General features: G+C 36.6%; 1 protein-coding gene and 1 long non-coding RNA gene across 10 annotated transcripts in view; one reads left to right on the forward strand and one right to left on the reverse strand.

Moving 5' to 3' along the window:
- Positions 1-635: 635 nt before the first annotated feature.
- The window catches only part of LOC134534215 (protein muscleblind), a 245119-nt gene continuing 219461 nt past the window's right edge, over positions 636-26293 (forward strand). For 6 of the 9 annotated variants that reach the window (XM_063372472.1, XM_063372478.1, XM_063372479.1 and 3 more), the window contains exon 1: positions 636-887. The gene's annotated coding sequence lies outside the window, so the exon portion shown is untranslated. Of the gene's footprint in view, positions 1036-1608; positions 1741-2548; positions 2738-26293 lie in introns of those variants that run through there. The other 3 variants (XM_063372475.1, XM_063372474.1, XM_063372473.1) reach the window with 3 other exon arrangements.
- LOC134534214 (uncharacterized) lies at positions 10994-18404 on the reverse strand. Its single transcript, XR_010075466.1, has 2 exons — positions 16349-18404; positions 10994-14100 (listed from the first exon to the last, which is right to left on the reverse strand). It is a non-coding gene; the product is annotated as an uncharacterized LOC134534214 (long non-coding RNA).

The raw sequence follows: 26293 nt of genomic DNA on the forward strand, positions 1-26293 counted from the left end.
TACACGCCATCGTGAAGTAGAAATATCACTTAAATGAAACAAACATTTCACGCAGTATGTATGGCTAAAAATGCAGAGATACGTTCGGATTAAACAAAAATGGCCTAGTATGAATGTGTTTATTTATTTATAATTATTTTGCGTTTACTGGCACCCATTTAATCAAAAAAGGGGAATTAAAGCCCTTTTAATGGTTAAAGAAAGAAAAAAGCATTTCATACGCTTTGAAAAGTTCGTTAGGCGTTGGGGATATGCTGTAACACTGGCAGCAGAGACAATAATTAAAAAAGAACAAAATCTGGATTCATATTCGACGTAATAGTTAAAAGACGAGTTCATTTTATCAGTAATATTTGTCCACTGGAGGCAGATCGACTTACAAACGAATTAATCCTTTATTTTTTTCCCCCGGACATTGCGAGCGAGAGAGCGTTCTCTTTTTTTTATTCCTCGTTTTGCTCGATACGGCACTGCTAAACCTCTCTTTTTTTATTTTGTCGTCGCGCTCCGTCTCCCCTCTCTCTCCCCTTCCGCAGTGCCGGCGCTCTGTCTCTCTCTCTCTGTCTCTCTCCTCGCCCGGATCCACGCTCCGCGCTCCCCTCTTCCTCCTTGGCCGCGCCGAGCCGAGCCGAACGCTGCGCCGATGTCGGCCGAAGCGAGCGGCTTGGTGATTTGACTTTGTCGACGGTGCAGCCGCGAGCAGTGAGCAGCAGTAGGTCTGTGCTTGCTGGGCGTCAGCTTGGTGTTCCGTTTTCTGTTCCCCCAAACCCCCCTCGTGCGTGTGAGTTGTGTTGTTCCCTGTGTTCAAACGTACTGATGGAGGATCTTATTTTACGGTTGCCTGCCTTCTGACCCGCGCAGCACTCTGAAAAAAAAAAAAAAAGCAGGTTAGTTTTTGGTGTTCCATGGGCAAAGTGTTGTGTGTGTGTGTGTGCTCGTGGAATATTGTCGCCCTGGGGAAGTTTGCACCTACGCGTGTGGAGTACATACGTGGAGTCCAGCGCATCGGCTCTGTGACTACAGAACATATGTTCCGTGAGTAACTCAACTTCACAACGCCGGACGACGGATTGTTTTACTTTTCAGCATGCAATAGCATCTGTGGAGTGTCTGCATCGACACAGCTGAGTCTTGTTCTGTCACTGCACGTATTTGCAGACGAACGTATATTGTTAGCGAATTGCAAATTGAAAAGGGGAAGGGGGAGGGGGGGGGGGAAATCTAGCACGTGCATTGCGTTCGCTGCAGTATTGTTAATTTATATAATGACTTGACGATCATTTCCTGCTGTGATGTCACCGGGACCACGTTTATTCTGCCATCTTCGCAAAACATAATTCGCGTGTTCATGCGAATCTGTGACAAAATGGCTTCTGAAGGCACGTCAGATTTTATTCATGATAACTCAGCCAAGCACGATTCTGTAAGCGAAAGTGATGTGATGCTGTGTCTTAAATGGAAATCTAGGACAAGTGTAAATTTTAAGAAAAATTTGCTATCCGGTAATATTTTTTTTTTTTTTTTTTTTCGCAATTTTTTTTTTGCATACCGCAAAACACTTATATCAGCCGAGTGTGTGTATGTGCTATCTGCTAGTTCGTGGATCGAAAGTGTTAGAAGTAGTTATGTAATGTGTGAGTGAAGCCTCGGGTTTGTCCGTATCAAGACGTGCGCCGTGTTATCAAGGTGGCGTTATCTGTGTTGATAACTCGTGTTTGCCATTTACTTCCCCATGCTATGGTAAGTGACATGCAGCCCGCATTTCAGCTACACATGCCTTTTCTTTTGTAGATAATTATTTTTTAATTTTTTTTTTTTTTTTTTTTTTTGTATTTTGTGGATGAGTAATAATTCTAACCGAAATATTTCCGCGTTGTAAACGCGCTGCGAATACACGGTTCTGTTTTGTGCTTTCATCGCCTAGGAAATGAATTTTAAGCAGGTTTATAATTTATTTTAGAGTAGCGTGACTGCGTGTGGCGATGCTATCGATTTGTTCTGGTCGGCTGCTCTCGAAGTTGCGGGCGTGTATTTTATCGAACTCGTTCGCGAGCGGTCCTGCAGTGAGTGTGGTTGGCGTTGGCGGTTGGGCCTGACGAAATAAATACCGAGATCGTTTGCAGGAACTGGGACGGTCACGACGTTCATTCGTCAAAGGAGATAAATTTTTTTTTTTAATAACGCTGTCCGGTGGGTCTCCGCGCGATGAGTTTCTCACGAACCGGAGCCCTAGATCGTGGTAACCACAAGCGCGTCTCCAGAAGGGGGGCGGTGGGGGCGATAGCCCCTCCCGAGACCAAATTATATTGATTAGTGTATATTTATGTTTACTTAATTATTTAATTTAATATGTTCAACTTTTATCTCAGCAAACGTTGCATGGAGCTACTAAGGTTCTGTATTTGAAATCTGTAATTTGTAAATAATATTCCAAGGCCAATATCTGAACACTTTCATTTTTTGCAACTACGACCTTTCTTTGTGCGATAGCCCCTTCCGAAAAGTCATCCTGAAGCCGCCATTGGGTAACGAGGGTGTTTTATAGGAGCGGGGCGCACTCGTTGGCATAGGCCCCGACATGGCGGGGGTCGCGCGCGCGGGCGGCGGATATGTGCCAATGGGTGGCGTGACCTTTTTTCCAGCTGATGAGGTCATCGCGCGCGCGCGCGCGCTGCTAGAAGTGACGGCATCGTCGCAAGGCGTGTGGGCCGCGCGCCGCGCTCGAAGGAAGGACCAAGTAAGGAGCCTCCCCCCTCCCTCCTCTCTTCTCCCCCTCGTCACCTCACAAGTACGTCGTCTTCCCCCCCTTCCCCCCTTTTCCCCTTTACCAGAGACTCTTACTTTCCCCCTTTCTTCGAGTCCGCTCGGTCCACAAATCACTGGATCTCTCGCGCCGACTTAAAAATGCCCCCCCGAGTCTTCATGCGGAGGGGCTCCTGCAAGGAGGCCGCCGGCTATCCCCTCCTCTCCCGCGCCAACCAAGCACGTCACTGCATTTCCGCGGGGGCACAGTCAACTGTCTAACTAGGCTCTCCTTGTCTCTGTTACACGTGGCTCGTTTTTCCAATCGGTTAGAAATCGTCTCGATAATCTAACAAGCGAGCATATTAATACAATTGTATTTATTTGATTACCGTAGTCTGCGTGGATTTTGGATAAGCTATAAACATGCAGTGGTGAAACAATAATTTTTATATATGGACGGTCTCCGGGTAAAAGGAAACAAGTCACATTTTGGTGATTTTTAGTCAACAAATCACTTAAACTCTTAAGTATACTTAGAATGTGTAATGCATTTTTAATCATTGGCAACTATGTTGCTAAATATGTTGGTAAATAAAAGAATAATACAAGAAAAATTTAAGTAATTTAATTCAATTTTTATCTAAGAGTTTTTTGTTTCTCCTGCAAAAAGTGAGTTCTTGACTTGTTACCTTTTACCCGGAAACCGTCCATATATATTATCGATTAGGCTTCGTGATGTGTGTTATCTAGAAGGCTTTAAAAACTTGTGTTCATGAAAAAAGTCATTTTGCTCGCGGGGGAACGAGTTACAGCTAGGTTGATGTAGAAGTTTATTTATTTATTTTACAGTGGCAGTTATGGTGAATTTGCGATACGACACCTCAAGGCCGACCAGAAAATAAAAAAATAAAAGAACTCCCGGTAGCCGAACGCATGTTCACACTCCAAACTTCGCGTGCTAATGCCGTCATGCGCTTTTTGTAGCAGGAAATGTAAGTCCGGAACAGGACGCGTTTTCTTTTTCCTTTTTTTTTTCCCCCTTCCCGCTGTTCACGCATCTATTGCGACACCGACGTAACACCGCAGTTCTATAAATAACGGTTGACGCCGAAGAGAAAACCACTGGGCGGCGCCGTTCCTACGAACGCAAGTGCGTTTTACGCCCAAATTTGAGCAGTTTTTTTGGGAATACCGAACTTGTGTCCCGTTCCAGGTGATTATTTTATCTTTGCGTTTAACGCGGATACACTTGTAGACTTTTTGAGTCGCCAAAATTCAACACAATGAATTATATATATATATATATATATATATATATATATATATATATATATATATATATATAGTGGATATGTTTTGCATTATTAGCAGACAAAGTTGAATTTTTAACATTTTGGTGCAGTATTGACAAGAAGAACCAAATGGAATAAACAACTGAATTTTTTTATTTTATTGTTTAGAGTCAATGCTGTTGGCTACTGCGTGGTATTTGTTTAAAATTCCTTCTGGAAATTGTATTAAATTTTATTTAGCTTTTTAAAACCATAATAATACTGATTATTTTATGTCAGGTAAAATTAAATAATTTTTTGAAATAAATTAAACAAAAACATATAGCAGTCAGTACCGAAAGAGGTACCTACAATTTTATATTCCGGTTAATTCTCCTTATCCATAAGGCAAAAAAAGTTAAAAATGCAAATTTGCCAGTCAGAGATGCAAAAAGTATGTGATGTATATATTTTTAATTTTTTGAAAGTTTTAGCCACTCAAAAAGTCAGCAAGTTTAACCACGTGGAACGTAAATATAAAATGGCCTATATTGGGACATGCACGCATAAGAGTTATGTCTGTGCTGATAGTGAAGGCTTATCTTCCGGCGTGTTAATGGCATGGCAAGGATATGTTGTAAATTTGTGAAGAGATAGTAACCGAAAGGCGCCATATTGGTTTCAACAGTTTTAAGGTCATAACAATTTTCTGTCGTTTGAATTCCAAATATTGGCTTCGTTAAAGTATAATATATAACTTTATGAAATTTTTAAAGTTAATGGTGACTGCTGTTACAAATGGTTTCCCTTGTGAATTTTGTGTGACTACAAGTGTAATAATGCAATGGTTTTTAAACTTATTTATACACACACATTATATATATAAATATATATATACATACGATCTATTCTTAACAAAGGCAAATTTTCTATGTTAAAACGTAAAAAAAATGGCATAAAAACTTTTGAACAAATGAAGTGATTTTTGTTTACCATATCTCCGACTTAGTTATATAGCTATTACAAAAAAAAGTTTTTAAATCCTTTCGAAATAATTATTAAAGACCTGTTTTCGTGGGTTATGAAAGGTTAGGTCTTCTTTGTCTGGTTGTTTTATACCAGGGGCGATTAACATATAAACAATGGTGGCCAGTTGAAATCATTAAAAAACTAGCGAACCATTTTTTTTTTCAGAATAATTTTTCCCTTGTGTTTTTAGCAATTTAGCAACTGAGCATTAAATTCATAAAAATCATTGCTTACATCTATCGCAACTGAGAAGAAAAATCTACAAAAATCTAAGTTTGCCAAAACTTGTAAGTTTTTTTTTTTATTTCAAATTTATTCAACAGTCGAGTAGTGGCTTCCTGTTGGTGTGGTGTACCGTGCTCCATGGGTTGGTCACCCCTGTAGACTATTACTTTTAACTTGATTTGTGCCAAAATATTTCGTTTGTTCATTTCACCGATATCTTTCCGCTGGATTTCTAAACTAGCGACAAGCATCTGGATTCATTAAGAGCGAATCAAGTACAACTAGTATACGAGGGAAAAGGAGGGGGGGGGGGGACTTATTTACGAGACAGTAAGCCGAGCGAACAGTCACGAGTTGGTGCTCGAGAACGTAAAATATTGTCTGCGTAACGAGCTAGCGGAATTCCAGAACTTTAGTGATCGTCTGGATAAGGTTAGCAGTCCCATTAAATAAACTAGAAACTAACATCGGACAATTCTGTGCTGCAAACACCGGCTAGCGTGCGACAAATAACCCAGTTGCTTGGAATGACAGTGCATTTTTTTTTTTATTTGTGAATATTTGAATAATGTATTTTACCATCTGCCAACATACATTTTTCACTTCTATTTGGAAACCTGAAGCACTTGATGAGTACAAATAAACTGTTAAATCGTGCGAAAACTGTGAGCGTTTTCACCCCGGGGAAAAAAAATTGCGCTGGATGTTTATGTATGCAACAAATTAGTGTAACGATAAAAAATAGTTTCCCGAATGAAACTTTTTTTAAGTGTCATAATAATTCCATAGTAAATTTTAAACCAATGCAACGTTAATACTGCACATATCATCTGCCATCTGTTGGATTTTGTGCGACAAATACGCGTAGATACAAAGATATAAATAACACAAAAATATCATTGGTATATCTGTACTCGAAATATACGTAGTCCTATATCAATTTACTAACGGGGAGATCATAAAAAATATTAAGCTTCCTAAGCAGTAAATCTCTTTTTGTTCTTTTTTTTTCAATTTTAAACTTATTTTGAATATATATATATATATATATAAATTTTAACATTAAAAATAAAATGTAATACGTATTAACGAACAAAAATTATTTGCAGGAAATATTTAGCCCTACACTGTTGTTAATATATCTCTTTGTGTACCATTGACATGGGGATTGATCAAAAATAGCTATATTGTTATATATTTCACAGCAATCGTTTGCAACATATGTAGCCTATACTCTGGCCTATCTAAAGGGTTAAAAAAATAATTCAGCAACATTTTACAAGGATATGTATTAATACTAAGAAATTAACTGTGCAGAGAGAGAACAGTTTTAAGGACTGCGACATTTGTCACGATAAAATAAAATTTTCTTGGAGTAAAGCTTCTTCACAACCGGTAACTTAATGTGCAGCGCTCAGTAGCGAGACGCTTGATTGGTGGAAATAGGAATGGAGAGGTAATGACGAATAAATGAGAGAGTCAGACAACTGTTGGGACTCTTTGAGGATTTTCTTCGCCGTGTTTGTCACGATTGTGAAACTCCAGCGTGTAGGCTACTTTATTGTTTTGTTTTATCGTTTGCGTGAATCGTCGAATAGGATTATTGAAAAGTCAAATTTCACTTTCAACTCGCATGGTGGCCATGCGACTTTTTTTTTAACGCTTTCTTGAAACGCTGTGTAGACAGCACCGTAACCATCCACCAACTGTGTTCTGTGTGCTAGCACCTGGCCAACAGTTTACTGAGAACAGTGAACGGAAGTATAAGCGTGTTATGACACTAAAAAAACACATTTTAAAAAACCTAAAAAAAAAGCAAAGCTAGAAATCTTGTACATACAACGCTTGCAAGGTAACTGAAGTAGTGTATATTGCTGTGTAAGGTATATTCACTACATATATTTTCACGTCCTTTTTTTACTCATCATTAAGTTATATATTATTTTTATCGTCTGGTTTTTTGAATTTTTACAACCGTAGTATTGAGTAATAGTTACTTAGGTGGGCATACATGAAGTTACGAAGTAGCCATAGGTACGCGATGTTTAGAGACCTGTAAAATTCGGGATATCAAATCCCTAAAGGATAAGACTCCATGATCCTCTACGCACTCGTGCAAATTACATCTGCTGATTGGTTACCGACTCGTAACACCTGTTGACTGGAATGATCGTGATTCGCTGATTCTTCTGTTAAAGATTTTTCATTGGCCCAGAGTCCTTCAGATAAACATTGGCCCAATCACTGAAGCAAAATAATGTCAAAAGTATTTGGACTCTTATCCTATCGCGAAATGAATACGCCAATTTTACAGGTCTCTACTCATCATTAAGTTATATATTATTTTTATCGTCTGGGTTTTGAATTTTTACAACAGCAGTATTGAGTAATAGTTACTTAGGTGGGCATACACGAAGTTACGAAGTGGCCATAGGTGCGCGATGTCAAGTTCTCATGGAGCCACGTGCAGTGGCACGCCGGCGCCACAGGCTCCACCGGCTCCACCGGCACCACAGGCTCCACCGGCTCCACCGGCGCGGTGGCTGGGAAGCCCTGGACGAACACTGGAACCGCGCATGCGTGACCGCGGGCTCGCTTCCGGCCGCTCTCTTCCGGAGAGGGGCGGCGCTATCTGCCCGGACAGACGTCGGCAATCAGGGACCCTTCCCAGCATCGCTGCGTCGACAGCGTGTTTTGCTTCGGAATCAACCATTTTCAAGACGCCCCGAAGTTTTCTCCTGATTTCTCCTGGTTTTGCGAGAACGCTCCGATATGCTTCCTCAGAACACTGAATAAACTAAATCCTCCAACGCGTATTATCTTTGAAAGATTTGTGCAATGGGAGTGCATGACTTGATGTAAGATTGACACCGGTATACATCCAGAAATTTTGTGATTTCGCTTGGCATCAGGTTAAAAATTCAAATCTTTACGTTCGTTTTTACCGACGTTTGCTTTTTCCAATTGACTTATGTAAGTCCAAAAGCTTGCATCAAGTCCTCCAACGGGTAACTACAGCTTGTACCAATACAATAACAACACCATATATATACCTATGTATTACCGATGTATGCACGTTCTTCTTATGTCTTATTTCATAAATATGTATATTTTTAGCAAATATACTGTAACAAATAATAATAATAAAGCCATTACGTCAAATGTAACAGAATTATAAAATTAATTACTCACTTTACTAACCCGTGGTACGAAACATCATCGCGAATTACACCTGTATGTATATAATAGCGATTACACTTTCAATGAGACAGTAAAAATCAACAAATGGCAGTGATTGGACTATAAAAAGAATTATCAGTTTACCGTAAGGTCGTCATTTGAGCAATTTCTCCCAAGCATTCATTATTTGGCATGGATTCAAGCATGCAGCGGGAGGTGTCTGTCAGTTCGAATCATCAATATGGTTGTGCTGAATAAAAATTGTTGTTGCCTGAACAGCACTCCAGCTAAACGAAACAAAATTTGCCTGTGAACGAAAACTATCGAGACCACACGAAAATTTACTTATAACCGTGACCTGAAAATGTTTGTTCTTATGGCAGTTGAAATATGCACGCTACTAGAAACACTTGTAGGCCTACTTTCAACATTAGAAAAAAAAAAAGAAGTACAACAAACTAGATCCTGTAACAGATAAAAATTTAAAACATTTACTCATCATAGCCTAATACTGGTTATGTGGTCCCGGGAGTTGATATGCTTATATTGTGCGACTGGATATATATTTGTGGCATACGTGAATTTATATTGTAGTGGTATGCACTTCGTAAGAGCCGCGTCACAAAAATAGAGCATGTGTTTTTATGTGTAAACAGCCTGGTTCTCGGTGGTAGGTATACCACATTTGGCAGGAGTAATTTCGTGTAAATGGAACAGAAATGCGCGACAATGGTGCTACGTCTGCGCAGAAGTCTCTGAAACTTCGAAAAAAAATGGCGGACCCACGTGTAACAACATAAACCCGCATATCGTCACTTCGGTAAATATTAGGGTTCATACCAAAAGAATTGGTGTGCCAAATGAAACATTGTGACAGTGAAACTACCCTGGGATATATTTGGTAAACTAAAATATACATTATAAGATTTAATCCCAAGTTTTAAATTACCTAAACAAAACTGGCTGTACAAGCATTATAGTACAAATTCTCCTTGATGTTTCCCAACGGTCTTGGTTGCATGGCGATAAGGTGTGCGCTTTGTAGCAAATCACGTCAGTAGAATAATTTTTTTAAAATAACGTAATATAATAACATTATAAGTTATAAAGGTTTAATCAGATCAGTAAGATTAAGGCTGGTTTGTAGGAAGTATTTACCGACTGATTTCAGTTCGTTTAGGCAAAAACAAATACTCAAACATATACTTGGTGCTGTGTGTTTTAAAATGTTTCGGGTTAATATTTTAATGTGGAAAATTTATAGTATTAACTGTGATGGATTTTATCCTGACAGGCAGTATTTTAAGGTAATTCCTTGTCGAAATTCAAGTCCTAGCCAGGCCTATTTATTGGACTGCAATTTTTAATTTGAACCCCCCCCCCCCCCCCTTCTAATATAGCGACACGTTCGTAATGCTTTATAGTACCAACAACATTATAAATATATTTGATGCCATATTCGTCCCAACACAATTTGCCTAGCAATAAATTGTAGGTATTTTTTTAAGTTGCTGTTATATTTTGTTATGACTATTCAAGTTTAATCATTGCATTCCAGGATAGTTTCACTGCATACAGTTTACTTTGGCACACCAAGACGCTCAGTACACCCCCCGATGTTCACAAAACATGCTCGGGTGCATGTTGGCACACGTGGGTCCGCCATCTTGTCGAATTTGCCTCGTGGCTATAGCATTTTTGTGCATGCATGTGCATTGGTTTTGTGCATGCATGTGCATTGGACTTTCAACCTGTCAGATTTCCGTTGTGTAACGCGCGCTTATTTCATTGCATTTCTGGTGCACACTAAAATTTCGCGCTTAACGGGCCTATATAAAATATAACCTCAAACCTCCTTCTTCTTAAACAGAATTATAGTTAGGTTTTAAAAAGGGGAATAATTTTTACCGTTTTTTTCCCCCCTAAAATGAATACTTTTCATATATTTATCACACTCGGCATTGTTTTAAAGAATTCTACTATAATTCGGTGTCCTAGTTCCGTATTATAAGTTTATTTGCAACATGAGAACACATTAATTTGCTAATTTCCGAGGTTTAGATGTGTACACATGACTGGCGAGTACTGAAATACTCGCTCACATAGGTATATATTTTTTAAATTGGTTATATTAGCAAATTTTGTTTACTCCAAAAACAATCAAAGTAAGGCAAAGTAAGTAAGTAAGTTGTTTATTGACACAGAAAATATACATAAAATGGCGCCTAGCATGTGAGGCTACTTTTAATACAATGCGAATCATTATATGCTCCAGCCATATGCGCAAATAGATAATTTACTAAAAGTTTTATTATATTGTCACGTGCACCTAGCCGGTGCCACCGCCATTTCTGTCACGATCCACCTTCAGAGGGGGGGGGGGGGCGAGAATCGTAGCTCTTTACATAGAAACAACTCGCTTGGCATCAACTAGTCTTAACTTCATAAAATACTTTACTGTACCTAGGATCATAGGTTCGTCATCCCGTACAGGATGTCTGGTGAGAGCTGAACTAAGGAGATTTTGCAAAATAACATAATACTTAATTAAAATTATTTTATTCTTAAAGTCAAATACTCAACATCATTTTAAAGAACATTTAAATAGCGGGATTACAATTTAAAACAATAATCTCTTTACTTCCTTAACGATTGAACGACCTTACAAGAGAGAGAATGAGAGAACTTCACTAAACACTTCCCTAGTCCTTCCGAATACCTCAAATCATAATCAATACTTAAAATTAAAACAAAGATAAGTCCATACTCACATTTTCCGAAAAGCCTTTCTTGATCGATTACTTTAAAAAAATAACGTAGGGGCCTCTCCTACCCTTGAAATCCCGAACGAACATTACATTTTAAAAACTATGACGCGTGACCCCTGACGAGGGCCATAGCCTCCGCCCGAAAGCTTGACGACTACATTATGACCTAACTTAAATTAAACGACTCGTGGCCTCTGGCGTCGACCATAGCTTCCGCCCGAAAGCTTGAATTCCTACATCACGAACGAACTAACAACTCGTGACCACAGGTGAGACGCATAGCCTCCGCCTGAGTGAGCCTGAATTCCTACATCACGAACGAACTAACAACTCGTGACCACAGGTGAGACGCATAGCCTCCGCCTGAGTGAGCCTGAATTCCTACTCACTTGCGCTTAAATTCGCGCGCCCTGCCGCGCCTACCATAACAAAAGCTCGTTATTGAAGTCAAATTTACTAAACAACTAACTAGAACATCTGGGAAGACTACCCCCCCTCTACCCCAATGTGCAGGCCACACCGCGCGGCTTGTTACGACAGCGCGCCCCAGTAACTGCGGCCCGTGGCTGCGCCAGCGCGCGGCCAAACAAACAAACAAAATTCTGCAAGCCCGCAGCGCGCCGCGCCGGCCCCGTGCCCCAATTACATGGTCACGCCACTTGCGCTGACGAGTGAACAGAGCAGCCAGCCCAGAGTCCCGTCAGTAAAGTCCCTAAATTTGATTTCAACAACCCTGCAAAATTTCAACCCGCGACATAACCCTCCCCTCACAGAGCTCGAGCCCCATCGAGCTACCTCAAAATTACAAATTGTCTTTTTCCATTAAACCATAACTATAAATTCCTCATTTCACAAAAATAATAATTTTCTTAGTTCCTTGCTGTCTGAACATACATCTAGATTCTGCATAAGATTTATTTTAAAACAACAAGTATTCATAAAATTAAATGTAAAACTTTTATCTGGTTTGTTCTCACAGGAACCTTCAGAGGCTCGAGTTCTCAATTCTAAAAAAAATTGTTCTGTTAGTGAAGCTCTCTTTACAAATTAAATTACTGTTCTTAGTTTCTCAGTATTCGTTAAACAATGTGCAAATTCTTGATAATTATTATTTTTTTTTTTTTTTCAGTTTCCGTTTATTACCATACTTCTTTCGTTCTTCAAAAAAAATTAAGTGTCCTTACAGTGTTTCAATTAATTAAACTCTTATCTCGTGAAGGTTGGTGCAACTCCTCGAAGTCAGTGTTGTCGAGAAGAGTAGCTCCCTGGGCTGGCCATCAGCAAACACCACTCAACTCCAACAGCTACTGGACTGGCTTCCAGGGCAGCTCACAACTTCTCCCCACATCTGCTTCGGAGTTGTGCCATCCTCATCACGAACAGATTACAATTCTGAAACATCATCAACAGGCATTACCATCACGCCTGACAAATACAAAACTAACTACTAAACTGCAATCGATGGGCAAGGATGCAAACACACAAAAAAATAAAATTAATTAATTCAACTGCTAACATAAAGTATCCCACCCTTAGCATAATCTAATCAGGCAAATAATTTGATAGGAAAAACTTAAGGAAGGGAAACATGACCTCCAATGATTTTCCCTAACTCTTGTGTCTTGATCTTCTCTATACAGCAAATAGTCCCCACGAAGTAACTGGGTTGAAGGTCAGTTCACATGACCCACCCATAACCTCTTCTACTCTTCTTTTCTTCTGGGGGCAACCACAATGCCCACCAATCTCTCTCCATGGTGCCGAACCAGCTATCCCATGAGAGTAAACAACGTAGTCAATAGAAGCGCAGAGGGGAAACACCAATCTCTGGCTTGTCGAGTCATAAAACTGCATTATCTTCTTCTTCTTCTGAGTAAAAATATCTGACTAACCTTGCTTCTATTCTTCCAAACAGTAAAAGTTCATCAGGTATCTTCATGAAAGAAACATTCTAACTAATAATTCTTCATTTTTCTTCTTCTTTATTTCTGTTAGTTGTAATAGAAGGCCATGTTAGGGAGGTTATAGGGAAAAAGAGTGGCCAATTCCCACCCCATCACCCACCTAGATCATGACTAATTAACTTTTAAACTTTCTATTTCAAACAAATTAAAAAAAAAACATTTTTTTTTATTCAAACTTTTAAACTATAATTACTTTTACTTCATAACCTCAAAAGCTAATCAATAATTCTAAATGAAATTGTGATTTACTGCATCCTTGTTCCATCCGATCTGTTTGTTTATAACCTTTCTTGTAAAGTATAAAATTTTCAAACATTACTAATTCAAAAAAAAATTAAATTCTGGTGTCCTTTGAGTTACAATTAAATTTACTATTTCTTAGCTTGAAATAATTTAAGTTTTCAAAACTATTTCATTGTCTAATTCACAACACCTAAAAATCAACTCAAAACAACAAATCATCAAAATCAATAAGATCATCTGACCTACCTATCAGTACGGTGAACTTGAACTGTTCGTACACATTTATAATAAGCTATTGTATTGAAATTCCAACCTAAATAAGGTTTTAAAAAAAACTACTAATCCCTCTGTAAATTAAGAAAATTAACTTTAAAAATTAAACTTAAGGTATTAGTTCTTTTTGACAGCTACCACAACTCACTAGTTCCATTACATTACTATAACCTAAAAAGTTCTGTAAATAATGTTTATAACAAAAAAACTCCAGTTACTGTCTTCCATAAAAAAATAAAACTTTACATGACCTTATTAATCTCCACTTGTAAGTCCATGGCTGCCAGCTTTCTCTTCTCTTGTATCTTCAGTCTTGGCTCTTGTTTCAGTGATCTTGTATCTTGTCTCTCGAACTCTTGTCATCTTGTAAACTGGACTGCTGCTCAGCTCATCTTAAGGAATCTGTAACAGTTTCAAAAATACATGTTAATTTAAATTACATAATTCCTGTTCTTTGGTCCTAAAAAAAATTGTATTATTAGTACACATTACCCTGAAACAACATTATTATTCATTGTTTATTACTTAAAAAAAATGCTTTACCATAAAATCCTTTTTTTGTTCTTTTCATTAGGCCTATTTATTTTCCTTCTTCTTAATTAAATTCTGCTTCAAATGTTAATCCTAACTTAAGACCTACCATCTATTTATTATTCATTACCTACATTATTTATGTTACCCTAAAATTCCCATAAGTTTCTAATACTTCCTATCAAAGACATTCTCTCTAAAAAAAAATTTACTTGTGACTCTTAACTTAACAAACTTAAAAAAAACTTTTACACTAGACTTAACTTATTATTCATTCTTAGTTACTAAATTTCTATATGTAAACTTTAGTACTTACAAACAAAAACTGCCTATTTCTCTCTACCTCTTAATCTCTTTCAATTATTACAATAATAATGTTACCTTGCATCTTTAAACTTTCTTCTTTTCAATTAAATTAGACATCTCATAACAATAAAAATTCTGCCTATACTCTTCTTATGGGTGTACAAACCAACAACAAAATTTCAAATTCTCAAGTTTCCTTATATTTAAATTATGCAATGCACATAACCTCTGTGGTGCCTGTACCCTTTTAGGCCTACCACCTTCTCCTCTCACAGCATGACAACTCTTATTCCTCGGGGTCTGTATTCACTGTTACAAATCAAATATCTCAAAAAAAATTAAAAACAAATTTATTATTTTAAGAAAACAAAAATTTACATTGAATTTACTATGGAGCCTGGAAATCTTAATGTCTCACAGCAGCTAACATGACTAAATCCCATGGAACCCCAGGTTTACATAACCTGTGCCCAAAAATTTAAGCATACCAGGCTTTCCCTGCACTGGTTTTACAGCATCACACACTATTTAGGGCCCCTGATCTGCCATCAGTCCCAAGGAGTTTTCCCACAACCCCTCTCTACACAAGCGCCTACCGCATTCCTCTCAATTGGCTATCGGTTTTACGGCATTCTTTTGGGATCCGACCATCAAGTTAGGGCTAATCGAACACTAAACCTCCATACTTCCAAACTAATGTAAATCAATTAAATTTTCTCTGTAATTTCTTAAAATCCAAATAAAAATTATTCAAACATGCCCAAGAAACTTTCAAAAAAAAAAATTCATAATCTTATCTTCAAACCCTTAAAATAAAAATAAATAGATTACTCTGTTTTCTCCTTAATAACTGTAAACTGTCAACAAATATCATGTCGTAAATTTTAACTATGCTTACTGACTCTTAATCATAAAATCTCATTTGTCCTAATTAATAAACAACCGATTTCCTTAAAATCTCACTGTATCTCTCACACTCAAACTTCACTGGCTGAATATCTCAATAAATTCAAAAACAATTATCTAAACTCTTAAAGAAACTCCTCCCCAATTATTCAAATTACTTCACCTTATTTTATTTCATTACTTAAAACACCTTACTCAAAAAAAATTAATTAATTATCTAGCTATCTTCCATTATTATTTATTTACCGAACAAAACTTTCTCCTAAATTAATTTAGTAAAATTCAATTTCACATTAGGAAAGTACACTAACTCTCTACAGCAATGTTTCTCATTTCCCTCCTTCCTAACTGAATCCAATCTTACTTAACCTCCATGGAATTTACCTCACAAAATAACCAAAAATTTCACTGTAGTGCCTATCTGCTATAGGCCCACTACACAGCAAGGGATTCTAACCCCACCAACAAACTTCATTGAAATGGTACCCTATCCCATACAGGATAGCCACTTCGGTACTACCATGGGGAACTCCTGCCCCAAACTACTCACAACTCTCAGGATTCTCCTGACCCTTAATTCCGTAGTCAGCCCATCTCCTATGGTCTGCGCTACAATTCCCTTTCTTCCCAGGGACACAACGCCTCACCTTAGGGTCCCTCGCCCTAATGAAAACATTAATTTTGTCTCTCTGTTCTTTTGGAGTAAATTCCCTCTACACACAAAATCTAGCCTTCCCAGTTTTCTCAATGCTTATCGATTTTATAGTGTACCTCCTTAATAATGTTTACAAATCCCAAAAAAATATTTTTAAAACCGAGGTAGAATTTAACTAACAAAAACATAAACAACTTACAACGAAACACTTCTAGCCTATACATCATACACTTCTTAAATTAAATTACTTACATACTGAAAGTTCCTCTTCTCCTAAAACACACTTAAATTTAAATTTATTTAACCAATAGTCTATTTTCTTATCGCTAAGTTACCGTACAGCTGATCAAAACAAGGTCACGGCCGTCCACGTCTCCGTATGAGCCCGTGACGTCACCGAATTCCATCAGGTGCGCCAACCCTCGCTTGCGGTTCCTCCGTTCTCCGCTAGGTCTCAGCACCTCCCCGTCACGTGTTCATTCTGCCACGTCCACTGACGTGTCGTTCTGAAACAACTCTCAACATTTTTCTAATTAAAACAAAACATCACTATAAATTCTATAACTCTCTTTTACATAAACTCTCGTTTTCTCTTTAATTCCATTCTAACGTTTATCCTTTCCTCGACTGATTTAATTCGTACGTCTCGTCTCCTACGCGCACGAAAACAAAACAAACTTCTCTTGAAAATAATTCCTATTTACGACAAAAAACTTTATTTTAAATTATAATTCTCTTAACCTACAATCTTAAAATGAACTTCAATTAAATTAAACCACTTGCATTATCTCTAATAAGCATTTAACTTATAACGTATTCTCCTCACGTAATAATCCCCGATATAAATCTACAATAAATTCAACGACTTAAAACAACTTATCACTATAAACTTTATCCTTACAAGTATCCTCAAATAAACATCTGTTACGTCAAAAAAAAAATCTCAAAGACTTCCTCCACTATAGACTAAAATTCCGTAATCCTCTCCTCAAGTAAACTCTTAATAACCTGCTATCAGAAGCTGAAACTAACTTAATAATAAACATAAAAATCTACCTCTCTCTCTCTCCAGAAATAGAACCTATCCGGCGAACTCTACCATTTCTGTCACGTGCACCTAGCCGGTGCCACCGCCATTTCTGTCACGATCCACCTTCAGAGGGGGGGGGGGGGGGCGAGAATCGTAGCTCTTTACATAGAAACAACTCGCTTGGCATCAACTAGTCTTAACTTCATAAAATACTTTACTGTACCTAGGATCATAGGTTCGTCATCCCGTACAGGATGTCTGGTGAGAGCTGAACTAAGGAGATTTTGCAAAATAACATAATACTTAATTAAAATTATTTTATTCTTAAAGTCAAATACTCAACATCATTTTAAAGAACATTTAAATAGCGGGATTACAATTTAAAACAATAATCTCTTTACTTCCTTAACGATTGAACGACCTTACAAGAGAGAGAATGAGAGAACTTCACTAAACACTTCCCTAGTCCTTCCGAATACCTCAAATCATAATCAATACTTAAAATTAAAACAAAGATAAGTCCATACTCACATTTTCCGAAAAGCCTTTCTTGATCGATTACTTTAAAAAAATAACGTAGGGGCCTCTCCTGCCCTTGAAATCCCGAACGAACATTACATTTTAAAAACTATGACGCGTGACCCCTGACGAGGGCCATAGCCTCCGCCCGAAAGCTTGACGACTACATTATGACCTAACTTAAATTAAACGACTCGTGGCCTCTGGCGTCGACCATAGCTTCCGCCCGAAAGCTTGAATTCCTACATCACGAACGAACTAACAACTCGTGACCACAGGTGAGACGCATAGCCTCCGCCTGAGTGAGCCTGAATTCCTACATCACGAACGAACTAACAACTCGTGACCACAGGTGAGACGCATAGCCTCCGCCTGAGTGAGCCTGAATTCCTACTCACTTGCGCTTAAATTCGCGCGCCCTGCCGCGCCTACCATAACAAAAGCTCGTTATTGAAGTCAAATTTACTAAACAACTAACTAGAACATCTGGGAAGACTACCCCCCCTCTACCCCAATGTGCAGGCCACACCGCGCGGCTTGTTACGACAGCGCGCCCCAGTAACTGCGGCCCGTGGCTGCGCCAGCGCGCGGCCAAACAAACAAACAAAATTCTGCAAGTCCGCAGCGCGCCGCGCCGGCCCCGTGCCCCAATTACATGGTCACGCCACTTGCGCTGACGAGTGAACAGAGCAGCCAGCCCAGAGTCCCGTCAGTAAAGTCCCTAAATTTGATTTCAACAACCCTGCAAAATTTCAACCCGCGACAATATCATAGATTTTTCTTTGAAATTATTGGATGCGTACTAATTACAAAAACATAGTACCGTCCGTGTATCTACAGAAGTTTCTGAAGAACAGCTTACGAGTACATAACTGTTGCTTAGTTTCACGTTATGTATTTTGTTTTTTTAGTTGACGACAGAGTAAACTGGAAGTTATTTATGTATCTAATGTCTCGCGATGGAGTCTGTCGAAACCCGAAGAGTGAAAATTGAACGAAAACAGTGAAAACATTGCCGCTGTAGAGAGTGAAGGCTAGTGGATTACTTCAGCCAATGCCTCAGTTTAACAGCTTTTCCCGTTGTTGAAGTGATTGCATATAGTGTACCCGATGACGCACAAGCTTTTCTAATTGGTTGTAAAGTTTGCTGATTCATCATGCACGAGATACGAAACATACCGGAACAACACAAATTAATTTATGTGCGAAGCTGGATTTCAAAGCTGGTAAATTTTATTTCATTTTGATTCTGAACCGCGATTATATTAAATTTGTTTCTTCCTGAAATATAGTACCATGTCGCAGAATCATTAGGCCTACAACCCTGCTCGAAAAGAAAATGTCTTTGCGATTTGGCAGCAGTTCATATTAGAAAAAAAAAATTGCAGGGCACTATAGTGTGTACTACTTAAAGGAAACTGAAGTTTTACCGTCCTGCTAAATTAATTCGCAATATTTCTAATCTTGAGTCATAAGAGCAAATATAGATAAAGTTTAGGAAAATATTTTACGATGCTTCAAACATAAACTGTGGGAGTAGAATATAATCCACATAGATCATTATCAAAAATTTTGAAGGTGCATAAAAATTCTTAGTAGAGAAATAAATTTTAAAACCTACAAACTTATTAGTCTCTTCTATTAAATTGATATTTTAAGGTCTACGCTCTAGTTGTTTTTTAAAGTATTACCGAAGTAAATCCGAACATGTCGATAAAGTTTGCGAAAACTAAACTGTTGTTAAATATTTCATTAAGCTGTTCACAAATAAAGTATCGTAGTTTATTACAATTATTTAACTGCATAACCGTTAAAATATGTATAAAACTATTAAAATAAATATTTTGTCGTTGAGAGACTATTGTTTGCCCAGAAAAAGATCTTAAAAACTAAAATAAAAAGTGGATTTTTAATATTTGAAATTAAATTCTAATGGCCTAAATTAACTTTAGTCAACAAAACATTTTTTTTTAGGCATAGCTACTAGAATATTTTTGAATCAAACGGATATTTTTATTAGTAGTCAATTTATGAAGCAGGTAATGTGTAGCAGACTTATAACAACTGTAGAATATGCATTTTTTTATAACGCAATTTGACGTTATAATACTGTATGGCTAATTAATTACGTCTGCATAAGTTTGCAAAATATATTTATTTTGTAAATAAAGTTATTTTGAACAAATAAAATATTCGTACGTTTTATAAGGAACATTGTTTGGATACTTGTCAAAATATTGTTTTTAAGATGCTTTGAGTAAAATATTGTACATTTTTTCAACACGTTGCTTAAGGTCACATTTAATGTATGCTGCGAATGAATGTTTATCTTATTCAAGCGTCTTAAATACTTGTTTTTTATTAATTAAATTGTTTGATATTCCATAAGAAGGTTCGGTACACTTTATGTATACTATTCTATTTGCAGATTTACTAGAAATTATTTTGGTTACTGATTTCCAAAGAATTTTTTGGAAAATATTTTTAGAATGTTGTAGCCAGTAGTGTGTTAACATATTTTGAGATATTAATTATTAATATACCTACGTAAAATCGGACTGCTGATTTAGGTGGATAAGTAGGACCTACATATTCTACAAGTAATTATTTTCGTTACATTTAATTACTAGCTAGATCATAAAAACCTGTAGGCCTACGTATAGGCTACTGCCACCAACACTGTATATTTGGTTGCAGTATTTCCAGTGACAATAATATAATTCGATTCATATCACTCTGACTGTATATACATATATATTTATATAAGGCCTATTACTAATACTGCAATAGCACTGCAACATTTAGGCAGTACACCGTGACCATTATTGGCTTATTTTACAATAACTTATGTTTACTTGATCTGTCAAATTTGCATGGATCGTGATGTTATTTTTTATTTCTCATTTTTAAAGTAGCTACGCCACACGTGTGTTTGAAATTATAGGCGCTTTTCCTTTAGTATTTTTTCCTTTATATAATACGTCTTGAGCTCCAACGGAAAGGATAAGGAACAGTTCATGAACGGTTATACTACGTAGTTGGGTGTCTTTTCGTAGTTCTAATATGTTTCGTGCTCTTGCAACACTTAATTTATACTTATTTCTCATTTCACTACTGGCTTTATTTTTCTGGGTGCAGAGGAGTCAGGATTGGTGAGGTTAGACCTAATCGTTTCTCACGTAGGCCTACGGCAGAATGGCGTATGAGTCTGTGACGCATTCGTATTTTTTTTTTGTTGGAGCATCTTACGCAATGTTATTGACAAGCGACCATAAACACCTCCAACGCCTCACATAAATGTTTATTCCTATCACAATAATCGGAGTGTTGAAATAGCCCAGTGACCGGGTTCGACGAACCCGTTTTGCGATGGCGTTTATATTCTGTGCCGTGTAACTTGTTCCAAATTTGAAACATTTCTGAAATATACTGCGGCTGTTGCCTGTTACCCAACTGTCACTTGAAAAGCAACGTGCGATGCTTGTTTACGGACGCTGGCAACACACGAAGTTGTTTGCGACCACTGTTGACAGAGCAACAGTAGATGAAGGGTAAGTAGACCAGTGTAGTTATGCCGGAAACACAATAGCGCGATGGACGCGACGCGACAGCAAAATATCGCATCATTATATTCTTAGCATGTAGTTTTTTAACCGCGTACAAACAGCAACAAACAACTCATACAAGAAGTTTCTTGCCATAACATTCGCGCTTCATATACGACAGCCACCAATGCTGACAAGTTTGTTTAAGTGGACCTTTTTGAGAGAAATTTGTTTAGTCAAAATTTAATATTTATTCGGAAAAAAATCTTTGCACTTGATCTTATTGAAAGATTTTACAAACTAATTAAAATCACTAATATATATGCTAATAATTATTGTATTACCAATGCATCAGTTTAACCACTATTAGAATTTTACATACGAATGAGAACACTTTTGACACAACCACTAACAATTCTATAACCGTTCTATTGGCAAGGTAGTTCATCTACAACTTAAAAAAAAAAATTTATTCTCTTGAAAAAAGCTGCAATGCAAACAAACGGTGCTTTATAAATTGCGAAATAATTTATTTTCGTTTGTCTTGAATAAAATTTGAATTTGAATTGATTAGGAATACGCGGAAACGGGAATGCATTTGAGTTGAAAATTTTAGTGGGGAGGTGTCTCAAATAAAGGCTGTTATTTATTACTTTCCTTGTATTACCTTTCAATTTCCTTTATCAATTGAAACCAAGCAATCCAGCAGTCGGCCATCTTGTAAATAGCTATAAAAAATTTCAAGTTAAATTGTAGTCAGTTGTCAGGCATTTAACGATATGTTCGGGCCAAAGGTTTATTATAGCACATGCATTCGATATGTTTTCATCAGCCGATAAATAGTAAGATTACTGATGCACGTAACATTTTCATAAAACCACACATTTTTCCCTCCGTTAATGAAATGATTTGATTAGTTTTCGAAATGCGAGACCGTGATTCGCCTGAAAAAATATAGGTACTTCGTGTTCATCATTGTTTTACCAACAGTGACAGTGAGGAACATGCTTCATTGTTTTGAGAAACATGCTTTCATGAAACGCTTTCGTGAAATTACAGGTGTGTCAAATCGCGAACCATGCTCAGGCGTAAAGATTGATTTGCCAGTGCAATTAAACGCTTGCATTGTAGTGGAATGCACCTATATCCGCTGCGATGTTAGAAATATTACAATTAATTAAATTTACGGACTTTTCAATGAAGAATTGAACTTCAAATAAACAAAGAGTTCTTCGTAATTTCAAATAACTGAATCTTGTTAGGAACTTAGTATTTGTAAGTACAAAATAAAATTTTGTACTTAAACTAATGTGTTTAGATCATAACCATTACCCTAATCTAATTGGTATATAAATTATGATTGTGCAAATAGAAGTATTGCTCTATGAAATGTCATGTGAACAATAATTTCATGAATGTAAAGTTCAATTGTGTCTGTATACATAGTTCATAGTGTATAACATAATACAAGTGAGTGAATTTTAACTATGATGTGAACTACGGTGACTAATGTGAATAGGAATAGAAATGGACAGATTGATCTAATTGATCTAATGTACAACAAACTCTGCTTATTAATACTTATTTCAATTGTTTAACGTAATATCCATTATTAGAAATTTTTAATATAACTTTTATGCTAGCAAATGTATATATTGTACATATATTAGAAATAGTGTATGTAATCATATACGTGTATTTCATAAAAATTGTAACCATGTTGACAAGCCCTACATTCAGAGAGCCACTGCTCATCAACTGAGTCTATTGGGTACTAAGAAAATAAATAAATAAATAAACTACGCCGTATTCTGATTTCCGAATTCTATGTTTAGTTCTTAATAAAGATAAACTAACACGTGGACAAAAGAAGAGTGTACTCAAAAAGTTTTTGGAAAGTTTGTTAGTGTACCAAGAATATTCTTTTGGAATCATGTTCAAAGAACGTGATCTCAGCGTCCGGAAATTCACGAAGAACGCTGGTTACAAATTATCCAGGGATCTTCGTGAATCTACGGCTATCTTCGTAAATGTACGAACACAGAGTTAACTTTCTTTGAAACATGAATTCAAAAGAATACTCTCAATATATTAAGAAAACATTCATAACTATGGTAGTCTACTGTAAGAACACTTCTTTTGTCCGCCTTTGTTTAAAATGAAAAAAAATACAACCTTGAAATCGAAATACGGTGTAGTTTGTACGGGGATTCAGTTATTTTAATATAAGAAGAACTTCGTTAATTTGAGTTAGATTCTTCGTTGAAAAGTCCGTGAGTTCACTGTGGTTTCTAACAGTGCTGTGTTCTTCGTAAAATGAAGATGAAAGTTTTTCGACGGTGTGGGCACGACAGATGCCCCGCCTTCAAAAATGATTGCTTGTCGCAAGACGCGAACCAGCAGACCGCGACAATGCCGGATAACACGCGACAATGCCGGATAACACGCGGCAATGCCGGATAACATACAATCATACAACCGAGCGCTTGTCCTGGGACGGAGCAGGCCTAGAACAGCTCGGCTCTGTTGTCAATCCGGGATGCATTTTGCGACGGCACGTTTCACATTCGTGATAATGCACACGGAGCGTCACTCATTGTATTTTACTAGCGCCTTCCCTGCAGTTGGAATTGTGGTCGCCGATAAATATTTCATTTAAATGATGGGCTAACACATTCCGACAAGTGTTTTGTGATTGTTAATTTCGCTAAGCTGGTTAAACTCGGTAAACACTGTATTACTTGCCTAACACTTTTTTTCTCTCTTCTAAATCGCAGTCGTTTGTTAAAAAGTAATGCATTCAACAGTGATAAAAATATAATGTATGCCTACTGTAGTTAATTTGATTAAATATTCAGCAGGGGTTGAATAAAAATGTATTGTACTTAGTTAATAATAAAGGTTTTTATGTGTGTAGTACTGTACGTACTAAAGCAATAAATTCAAACTGAATATGTTACTGCATTGCATGTGGTGAACTTTTTGGCTTCTCTGAAAAACAAATAATTTGTTACGATTTCGTTTGTTAAAATATTAGTCAATTAAAAATATCCTTTGGAAACCATACTATAACGATAATTAATAAAGCATTCAACGTATTACGTTTAATGAGCAACACTAGATATGTACAATAGGAAAAATACAATGTCATATAAATAAACATGTTCTCATGTTACTTTATTCTTTTAATAGTTCGGAATTTTGGATGTGAAATGCCAAGAAAATTTAGGTAGGCCTATCCCCGAAAATTTTAGCATGAAAACCATCGAAAAAAAATCAAGAGAACATTTCTGTTAACAAGTAATTATTTAAATATAAGTATAGTTAAAATGTTTCTGTTTCAAACTGTGCGTTCAAGAAACATTTGAAATGTTCAACATACATTTGAAATGTTATTAGTGTGATAATCAACTCTAGTATTCCCGAAGGCGTATTTCATCTAACTACAGTCTGCAGAAAGAAATCACTTTAATTTGTTCAACAAAACAATAATATTAAATCGTAAATCACAGAATAACTGTAAAAATTTGGACTTGTGTGTGTAAACTATGAAATATATATAAAACCATTGAATCGTTGAAGTTTCTAATCAGACAGACTGTGAATTAAAATATCTGTGAATCCGATACGCCATAAAAATTGTAACACTGGCACAAGGTTTTCCAACAAGCACATGAAGCTATAGTGTGCCTAAGTACTTCTCACGATTATACCCTTTGGGGAGAAAATATTTTGAGCAACCCTTCTTGTTTGACTGCATTCCTAAACTACTCGCCCCTCACTTCAGCTACTCACATGTTTCAAATAAAATATTATTAGAATGTTCTTAATAAATTGTTTTTAAATAGTTTGTATTAAAAGCGCTGTTTAAACTCTTCAGTACTTTTACTGGCCTTTATATGCCCTAATATACATAAATCTAAGCAACTGCTATAACATGAAATACATCGGAATAAAACTATTTGTACTAAATTTCTGTAATTTTATATTTTAAGCAATATTGCAGTAAACATATCCATTTACATACATACATACATACATACTTATCTTTTGCCTAAATCCAGCTTAGATGACTTAATTTTTTTTGCTAAATATAACTTTTCTATAAATTAACCGATAAAATGATATAGCTTTTTAATTAAGTTACTATCAAACTGACTTTTGCCTATGCCTCGTGAAATAATGCATCTTATATTCTATATAAATGTTATTTTTTATATAATAACAGAATTAAAACCTTTTGCGTGGTTTAATTCACCCGTAACCAAAGTAAACCTTTGTGACTATTTGATTTTTAAAAGCTTTAACGAGTAAAATTTTTATATTTTCTAGAACTAGTGCATTTCGATTAAAATCTTTTCATATATAATTATGCAACGTGTATAATGGCCTGAGAATGTTACGTTTAGTGTCAATTAGAGATTTTAAACTAGAATATATTTGAATCCTAATTGTTCTTTTTTTATTTAGCGTAAAGGTAGCGTATAGTAAAATACTTTCCCTTCTCGTTTATTTTTCCGCATTTTTTTTTCCTCGGAAATATCTGGCAATTTTAGTTTGTGTTCGATAATTTAATTAGGAACTTTTGCAGGTTTTGGTGTTGTGGTAACAACACAAAGTTTGAATTCCCTTCGTGGTGAATTTGGGCTATCGTGGGTTCCGCGGCTAATTTTTATTCTTTTACTTACTTACTTACTAAAATCGATCCCTGTTCTCAACGAAATTTAATTTATACGTGGGTAACAGCGTCTGTCTCACGCACAGTCAAAAAGACAGGGAATTACGGAAAGTAGTTCTGCACCTCAATGTGTAATGTTTAAATTGTTTGATTTATAAAATCTTTTTTTTTGTGTGGTAGGCTTAAGCCCGTATTACCAAACTCTCCGCTGACTAGCGCGGCGTAGTTGGTCAAATTAAAATTCAAAAGTTTTTATTAACACATACTTTACACTTTACAGGTACACATACTTTACACTCAGTGCTCTTTTGCCTAATCTAATTTATATGTGTATAAGAAATTATTTAAATAAACATGTTATGCATAAAAGGAAAATTTAAAAAACCTTCCGTATTGGCGTAGTTGGTCAAATTCAAATTCTAATT

Source organism: Bacillus rossius, chromosome 7 (genome assembly GCF_032445375.1).
Source record: "Bacillus rossius redtenbacheri isolate Brsri chromosome 7, Brsri_v3, whole genome shotgun sequence".
NCBI classification, from domain to species: Eukaryota; Metazoa; Arthropoda; class Insecta; order Phasmatodea; family Bacillidae; genus Bacillus; species Bacillus rossius.